The sequence below is a fragment of the Staurois parvus genome, unplaced genomic scaffold (genome assembly GCF_062004578.1).
Source record: "Staurois parvus isolate SC_StPar_1 unplaced genomic scaffold, SC_StPar_1.0 ptg000254l, whole genome shotgun sequence".
Classification (NCBI taxonomy): domain Eukaryota; kingdom Metazoa; phylum Chordata; class Amphibia; order Anura; family Ranidae; genus Staurois; species Staurois parvus.
This window is the reverse complement of record NW_028318050.1, coordinates 377,630-385,881: the sequence shown is the minus strand read 5'-3', so window position 1 is coordinate 385,881 and position 8,252 is coordinate 377,630. Positions and strand designations below refer to the sequence as shown.

The 8,252-nt window shown below is 43.4% G+C and overlaps 1 pseudogene; it reads right to left on the bottom strand.

Annotated features, from left to right (window-relative positions):
* Positions 1-1,076: 1,076 nt before the first annotated feature.
* Positions 1,077-7,076, bottom strand: LOC149459554 (olfactory receptor 1J2-like; annotated as a pseudogene).
* Between the last annotated feature and the right edge of the window lie 1,176 nt (positions 7,077-8,252).

Here is an 8,252-nt window from a genome sequence, read left to right as displayed (position 1 = left end):
TGGGTCCAAGGGTTTCATCCCGATACCTAATGGCAGTCAGGGTGCCATTGTCTAGCCTGTAGAGGTCTGTGTGTCCCTCCATGGATAGGCCTCCCCAGACCATCACTGACCCACCACCAAAACAGTCATGTTGAAAGATGTTACAGGCAGCATAACATTCTCCACGGCTTCTCCAGACCCTTTCACGTCTGTCACATGTGCTCAGGGTGAACCAGCTCTCATCTGTGAAAAGCACAGGGTGCCAGTGGTGGACCTGCCAATTCTGGTGTTCAATGGCAAATGCCAATCAAGCTCTATGGTGCCGGGCAGTGAGCACAGGGCCCACTAGAGGACGTCGGGCCCTCAGGCCACCCTCATGAAGTCTGTTTCTGATTGTTTGACATTCAGACCAGTGGCCTGCTGGGGGTCATTTTGTAGGGCTCTGGCAGGGCTCATCCTGTTCCACCTTGCTCGAAGGAGCAGATACGGGTCCTGCTGATGGGTTGAGGACCTTCTATGGCCCTGTCCAGCTCTCCTAAAGTAGCTGTCTGTCTCATGGAATCTCCTCCATGCTCTTGAGACTGTGCTGGGAGATGCAGCAAACCTTCTGGCAATGACACGTATTGATGTGCCATCCTGGAGGAGTTGGGCTGCTTGTGCAACCTCTGTAGGGTCCAGGTATGGCCTCTTGCTACCAGTAGTGACACTGACCCTAGCCAAATGCAAAACTAGTGAAAAACAGTCAGAAAAGATGAGTAGGGCAAAAATGTCAGTGGCCTCCACATGTAAAACCTTTCCTGTTTTGGGGGTTGTCTCATTGTTGCACCTGCTGTTAATGTCATTAACACCAAAGCAGCTGAAACTGATTAACAACCCCCTCTGCGACTTAACTGAGCAGATTAATATCCCAAGAGTTTCATTTATTTGATGCTAGACTCTGATTGAAAAGTGTTTTTGAGCAGTGTAGTTGAAAAGAGAAGTCCCATTGGGCCCATTGCCTTTTTGGATTCCGTCTCTTGTGAAAGGGGCCTAAGAATTGAAAGATGTCTTGTTTTTATGTAGAGTTTCATTTATCAGCATTATCAGCGGTATGAGCATTAGGTCAAAATTGCTTGACATTCAATGGACATTCTTTTTCTATATATTTTTCTAGATAGAGTTTTCTGAAGAGCTTCTTTCAGTTCATTGTTTCTCAGGCTGTATATAATCGGGTTTAAGAGTGGAGTGATAACTGTGTAAAATACAGACAGCAATCTGCCTGCTAGAAAATCCATTGTTTTGGGGAGAAAGTAGTTGAAAAGAGCAGACCCGTAAAAGATAAAGACCACGGTGAGGTGGGAACTGCAGGTTGAGAAAAGCTTTCCGTCTTCCATCCTTCAATTTAATTTTCAGGATAGTTTTGAATATATAGACATAGGAAAGGAAAGTAATGAAAAAGCCAGGGACTGCAAAGCATACAGCTTGCAAATATAAAAGTAAGTAATTGAGGAATGTGTCAGAAGATGATAGTTGAATCAGCTGATATAACTCACAGAACAAGCCTGGGATGGTGGTGGGGTCAGGGAAGTCCAGTCTTAGAGCACAAAGAGTGTGCACCAAGCAACATACAAAACTGAAGACCCAGAAAATGATCGCCACCTGAACACACAAGTGAAATATCATCATGGTTGTGTAATGCAAAGGATGACAGATGGCAACGTAGCGACCATAGGACATTATCGCCAGTATAAAGGACTCGGTGGTTAACAACCAGGAGAAAAAAAAGACCTGGGTGATACAAGTTGAGTAGAAAATTATCCTGTTTCAAGTAAAGATGTCAAAAAATAAGTGAGATGTGGAAATAGAGGAACTAAAGATGTCCAAAACTGAGAGGTTTCCCAGGAAAAAGTACATGGGGGTCTGGAGGTGTAAGTTTGAGACCACCAGGAAAATGATGAGAAGATTCCCAACCAGTGTGGCCATATAGACGAGGAGAATCAGCAGAAATACCGAGACCTGAGAATCCATGAGGTCTGATAGACCAAGCAAAATGAATTCAGAACGCAAAGTTTGATTTCCTATCAGAAACAAATAATTGACTAAAAGGGGTAGCAATAATGTAAGGATTCCGGAAGACATTGTACTGGAGGAGACATGTTCATGGGACTGTAAAGGATCATTCACACCAAGACATTAAAAGCAAACAAAATATATTTAATCAATTTGGCCTTTTTAAATTAGTCTTAACATACTGCACATAATTTTACAAATAATATTAAACAGTGTTTCTTTTTCACTAAAAATAAAGTATTAAAACAAACATAAATATTTATTAATGTGATGGGATGTCTGTAGACCATTTTAAATGTACTTTATCTGTGTCTCTTTGCCAAATGTTCCCTTGCACTTTGTATCATTGTTCTTCCATTGGCAATTTGCCAATTTAAATGCTGAGTGGTGACGTCTTTAATAAAGTTTTTTATGGATTAAAACAAAATATACGTTTATTATTGTGAACTCTGGGACCTTTGTATATGCTACCACATGTGAACTGTATTTTTTGTTTTTTTAAAACACATTAACCCCTCGCTCTCCTGAGGATTTCCCCCCCTTCCTGACCAGGCGCTGCGTTACTTCAATTGACAATTGCGCGGTCATGCAATGCTGCACCCAAATTAAATTTACGTCCTTTTCTCCCATGAATGGAGCTTTCTTTCAGTGGTATTTGATCACCTGTGTTTTTTTGCACTATAAAATGGAAAGACAGACAATTTTGAGAAAAAAAACAATATTTTTTACTTTTTGCTATTAAACATGTCCAGTAAAAAAAATGTAAAAATCAAATTTCATCATAAATTTAGACCAAAATGTATTCTGCTCCGTGTCGTTACTAAAAAAAAAATCCCAATACGTGTAAATTGATTGGTTTACGTGAAAGTTATAGCGTCTACAAATGGTGGTATAGATACTGGGATTTTTTTTTCTACTTGTAGAAGCGATCAGCGACTTATAGTGGGATTGCGGCAGACATTCTGACACTGGGGGAGAACTGACTTGGTGTCACTAACATCTTCAGTGGCACCAATACAGTGATCAATGCTAAAAAAAAAAGCACTGACACTGTATTAATGGTACTGGGCAGGAAGGGGTTAACATATAGGGCAATCAAAGGATTACCTGTGTGCGGTAAGTGTTTCACTAGGGGGTGGTGTGTTTATGCTTCAGTGTAAGCACACTGCTCTGGATGGTGTGCTGTGCGCAGCCACCCAGAGCAGTGTGCCTGAGCTGACAGGGAGGAGGACTGTTAGTAAACAAAACAGTCCTCCTCCCCGTCGGAAATCCTTGGTAATCACCGGGCACCAGCGGATAATCACCTTCCGGGACCCAGTGATTGACAGTCACGGCCACGCCCCTACCTGGAAATGCAAAATCACGTATATATACGTAATTTTGCGCACCCCTGCCACCTTGTAGCAGCATATCTGTTATCGGGTGGTGGGGAAGCGGTTAAGATATTTACATGTGAACAATCCCAACAATAAATAATGAGAAAACAGTTCTTATACGTTTTCGTGAATAGAATGGGCAGATGGAGAGCAGAACCTATTTCAAGTGTAATCTTCCTAATCAATAAGTGGTATTGTGATAACTGCACACAGTTGGATCATTCTGTAATGGGCGGGGCTATTTATATATTGGCATTTTATGTGCTAAATATATTGGAAAGGTCAAAGTAAAATTGTTTGTTAAATTTGAGGGCAGAGGTAGGGACACCAGTTGTGTCCTACACATGTCATCAGATACACAGTTATATATTAGCTAATACCCGAAACACAAAACTTTTTGAGGCCTCTGTCCTACTTGAAAAAAAAAAAAGAACAAATATATATACTGTACATTTGAAAGGCCCCTAAAGAAATGATTTTACTTATATAGCTCTGACATATTCTGCAGTGCCATACAGAGTACACCGAGCCAGTCACATCAGCCATAATATATACCCTATGTTTACACTCTTTCTTTTGTGAGTATATATATATATATATTTATTTATTTTTAATGAAGAAGATGACTACCAAAATAAGGTTGCATTCATTGATTTATTAATTTCATGATTTATTGTTAGATACATTGATTATCATTTGATGTAGTTTGTTGGGCAGAGCAAAAATAAAAACAGAGAAAGAGATCTGAGATGTTGGGTAACATAAAGCACCCGGGGTATTATGGGTATTATTATAATACGTCCTGTTCAGTAGTTGCATAGCAAAACTTTGTGCAAAGTACAAGAATTGGAGTTTGTGAACTCTTTCAACTACTTAGGATATGAATCCAGAATTGTCTCATCTGTAGAGAATCCCATTATTCATGGATCCCCATTGTCTGGATTCCTGAATTGTATGATATCCTATAGACAGACAGATCAGCCTGGGAGGATTTCATCCAATCATCAATAAAAGGGAGATTTCAGTGATAGAACTAAACAGCCTCCTTTCCTCCAAGTTATATTGTGATCTGTCAGCCCTCCTCATCTCATCTATTGGTGTCTTATTAATGTCTATTTAAAGTGTTAGTATGTAAAGATCTGTAAAATGATAAGAAAGAAAAGTAGCAATGATCAGGGGAGAGTGAAAAATCTGGTGCAGCTCTGCATAGAGACCAATCAGCTTCCACATTTTATTGGCAAAACCTAAAGTGTTAGTAAACCCCAGACCCTGCATTCACCTTAACCACTCTCCCCGGACCCTGCATTCATTATATCCGCTCTCCCCGGACCCTGCATTCACTATATCCGCTCTCCCCGGACCCCGCATTCACTATATCCGGTATCCCCGGACCCCGCATTCACTATATCCGCTCTCCCCGGACCCCGCATTCACTATATCCGGTATCCCCGGACCCCGCATTCACTATATCCGCTCTCCCCGGACCCCGCATTCACTATATCCGCTCTCCCCGGACCCCGCATTCACTATATCCGCTCTCCCCGGACCCCGCATTCACTATATCCGCTCTCCCCGGACCCCGCATTCACTATATCCGCTCTCCCCGGACCCCGCATTCACTATATCCGCTCTCCCCGGACCCCGCATTCACTATATCCGCTCTCCCCGGACCCCGCATTCACTATATCCGCTCTCCCCGGACCCCGCATTCACTATATCCTCTCTCCCCGGACCCCGCATTCACTATACCCGCTCTCCCCGGACCCCGCATTCACTATATCTGCTCTCCCAGGACCCCGCATTCACTATATCTGGTCTCCCCAGACCCCGCATTCACTATATCTGGTCTCCCCAGACCCCGCATTCACTATATCCGCTCTCCCCGGACCCTGCATTCACTATATCTGGCCTCTCACAGTACACAGAACATGGAAATGCAACTATTTTAGTAAATATAAACTGCTAAATACCTTTTCTCATCAGCAGTTAGAGCAGTCTTGTGACTTCTATCCAAGTTTTCATTCTGCTCTAGGAGGATGCAGAACCCCTGACCTCTGTCTGGACAGTGCTGATTGCCCCTGTGCTGATCACATGCACTCTCCCAAGAAAAAAAGAAAAAAAAATCTCTGGCAATACACACCAAACTGAGTATGTGTAGAGTGACTCCAAACAATATGGCTTATCAGGAGATAAGAGGGGTCACTGGAATAAGGGCAATATCAGAAAAGACAGGATCAAACAGCCTTTTTTCACAATTTTAGATTAACTCCTTAGGTTCCACAGTGAGTATAAGTCCTAGTTCAAACTAGCTTTGAAAGCAGGCATTTGAGGGGCATTATTGATGCTCCTCCAATGCCTGTGGAAATGATACTATGGGCAGCACAGTGCTGTTCAAATGATCAAAGCATGAATCATTGTGGAGCTTCAAAATTGAAGCCTCATGAGGAGTTGAACCCAACGCCTCCCATTCAAGGCTATGGTGACACCCTGGCAGGCATTTGCTGGGCGTTTGTGGGGCGTTTATACCATTACAGTTTATTATAGGTGTTTGTGGTGTGGGTTTAATGCTTGTAAAACGCCTATAAAACACCTCAAAATGGCGCATAGGGCATTTGGGAAGTGTTTTTAATGCTTATGAAATACTCTTACCAGGGGCGGACTGACCATTTGGAAACTCAGGCACTGCCCGAGGGCCCGGGGTCAGTAGGGGGCCCCATGAGATGCCCCTGGTACCTTTTCATAGGCTTTTTTGAGTTTGGGCAAGGACACAGGGGCCCCATGATCCCCTATTGCCCAGGGGCCCCATGAGTTGTCAGTCCGCCCCTGACTCTTACTAAAGCTCATTAATGTCTAACGCTATAGGGGGTGTTTTTGAAGAGTTAGAAATTTAGTTATATGTGAAGAAGTCCTAACAAGCGCGCTTTACTGCATCTACAGACTGATTTCACTGCTGTGGGTTTAGTAAGACTCTAAATGAACAAGATGACGTCAGAAGCTGATTGGCTCCCATGCACAGCCGCCCCAGATTGTGAGTGCTCCAGTTCTAGTAAATCTCTGCCGTGGTGTTGTGATTACCTGTGTATTGTAGGCACGGCCCATGTATCACCTTTGTATTGAGTTGTGTTTTAACTCGACTGTCTTCCTTCATATCGTAAAGCATTGCACAAGCTGCTGGCGCTATATAAATCCTGTATAATAATATGTAGAGATCGGTAAAACCATAAGAAGGAATAGCAGCAATGCTCAGGAAGGGGGGGTCGGTGTAAAGTTGGGTGTAATTGATTTCATGACTCATATAGTAAAAATTGAACCCCAGACAGGGGCGGACTGACAACTCATGGGGCCCCCGGGCAATAGGGGATCATGGGGCCCCGTGTCCTTGCCCAAACTCAAAAAAGCCTACGAAAAAGGTACCAGGGGCATCTCATGGGGCCGCCTACTGACCCCGGGCCCTCAGGCAGTGCCCGAGTTTCCAAATGGTCAGTCCGCCCCTGACCCCAGAATATCTCATCATTACGGGGCCCCTTTTCGGAGAAATACACAGACTGGAGTTATCAGATGTTTGGAATTCTTTTTCACCATTCAAACTGATGTGGGAGCAGAGCAGAATATACCAGGAAAGTGTGAGAAGACACATTGTAACCACTCACCTGTATATTCAGAATCCCTCATTGATGATGGATGGGGTCTGTGTATGGGAATACACGGGATGGAGATGAGGAATATCTGACATTACAACACTGTATAATGGTCGGGCGGCACAGTGGCTTAGTGGTTAGCACATCTGCCTTGCAGTAAATGGGTCATGGGTTTGTTTCCCAACCATGGTGCCTCCTGCATGGAGTTTGCATGTTCTCCCTGTGCTTGCGTGGGTTTCTTCCAGGTGCTCTGGTTTCCTCCCACACTCCAAAGACATGCTGGTAGGTGAATTGGCTCCTGTCTAAATTGTCCCTAGTATGTGTATGTATGAATGTGAGTTAGGGACCTTAGATTGTATGCCCCTTGAGGGTTAGGGACTGATGGGAATGTACCATATATATGTTAATTGACAGCACTATATACAGTCAGGTCCATAAATATTGGGACATTGACACAATTCTAACATTTTTGGCTCTATACACCACCGCAATGGATTTGAAATGAAACGAACAAGATGTGCGTTAACTGCAGACTGTCAGCTTTAATTTGAGGGTATTTACATCCAAATCAGGTGCACGGTGTAGGAATTACAACAGTTTGCATATGTGCCTCCCACTTGTTAAGGGAGCAAAAGTAATGGGACAATTGGCTTCTCAGCTGTTCCATGGCCAGGTGTGGGTTATTCCCTCATTATCCCAATTACAATGAGCAGATAAAAGGTCCAGAGTTAATTTTAAGTGTGCTATTTGCATTTGGAATCTGTTGCTGTCAACTCTCAAGATGAGATTCAAAGAGCTGTCACTATCAGTGAAGCCATCATTAGGCTGAAAAAACAAAACAAACCCATCAGAGAGATAGCAAAAACATTAGGCGTGGCCAAAACAACTGTTTGGAACATTCCTAAAAAGAAGGAACGCACCAATGAGCTCAGCAACACCAAAAGACCCGGAAGACCACGGAAAACAACTGTGGTGGATGACCGAAGAATGCTTTCCCTGGTGAAGAAAACACCCTTCACAACAGTTGGCCAGATCAAGAACTCTCCAGGAGGTAGGTGTATGTGTGTCAAAGTCACCAATCAAGAGAAGACTTCACCAGAGTGAATACAGAGGGTTCACCACAAGATGGAAACCATTGGTGAGCTTCAAAAACAGGAAGGCCAGATTAGAGTTTGCCAAACAACATGTAAAAAAGCCTTCACAGTTCTGG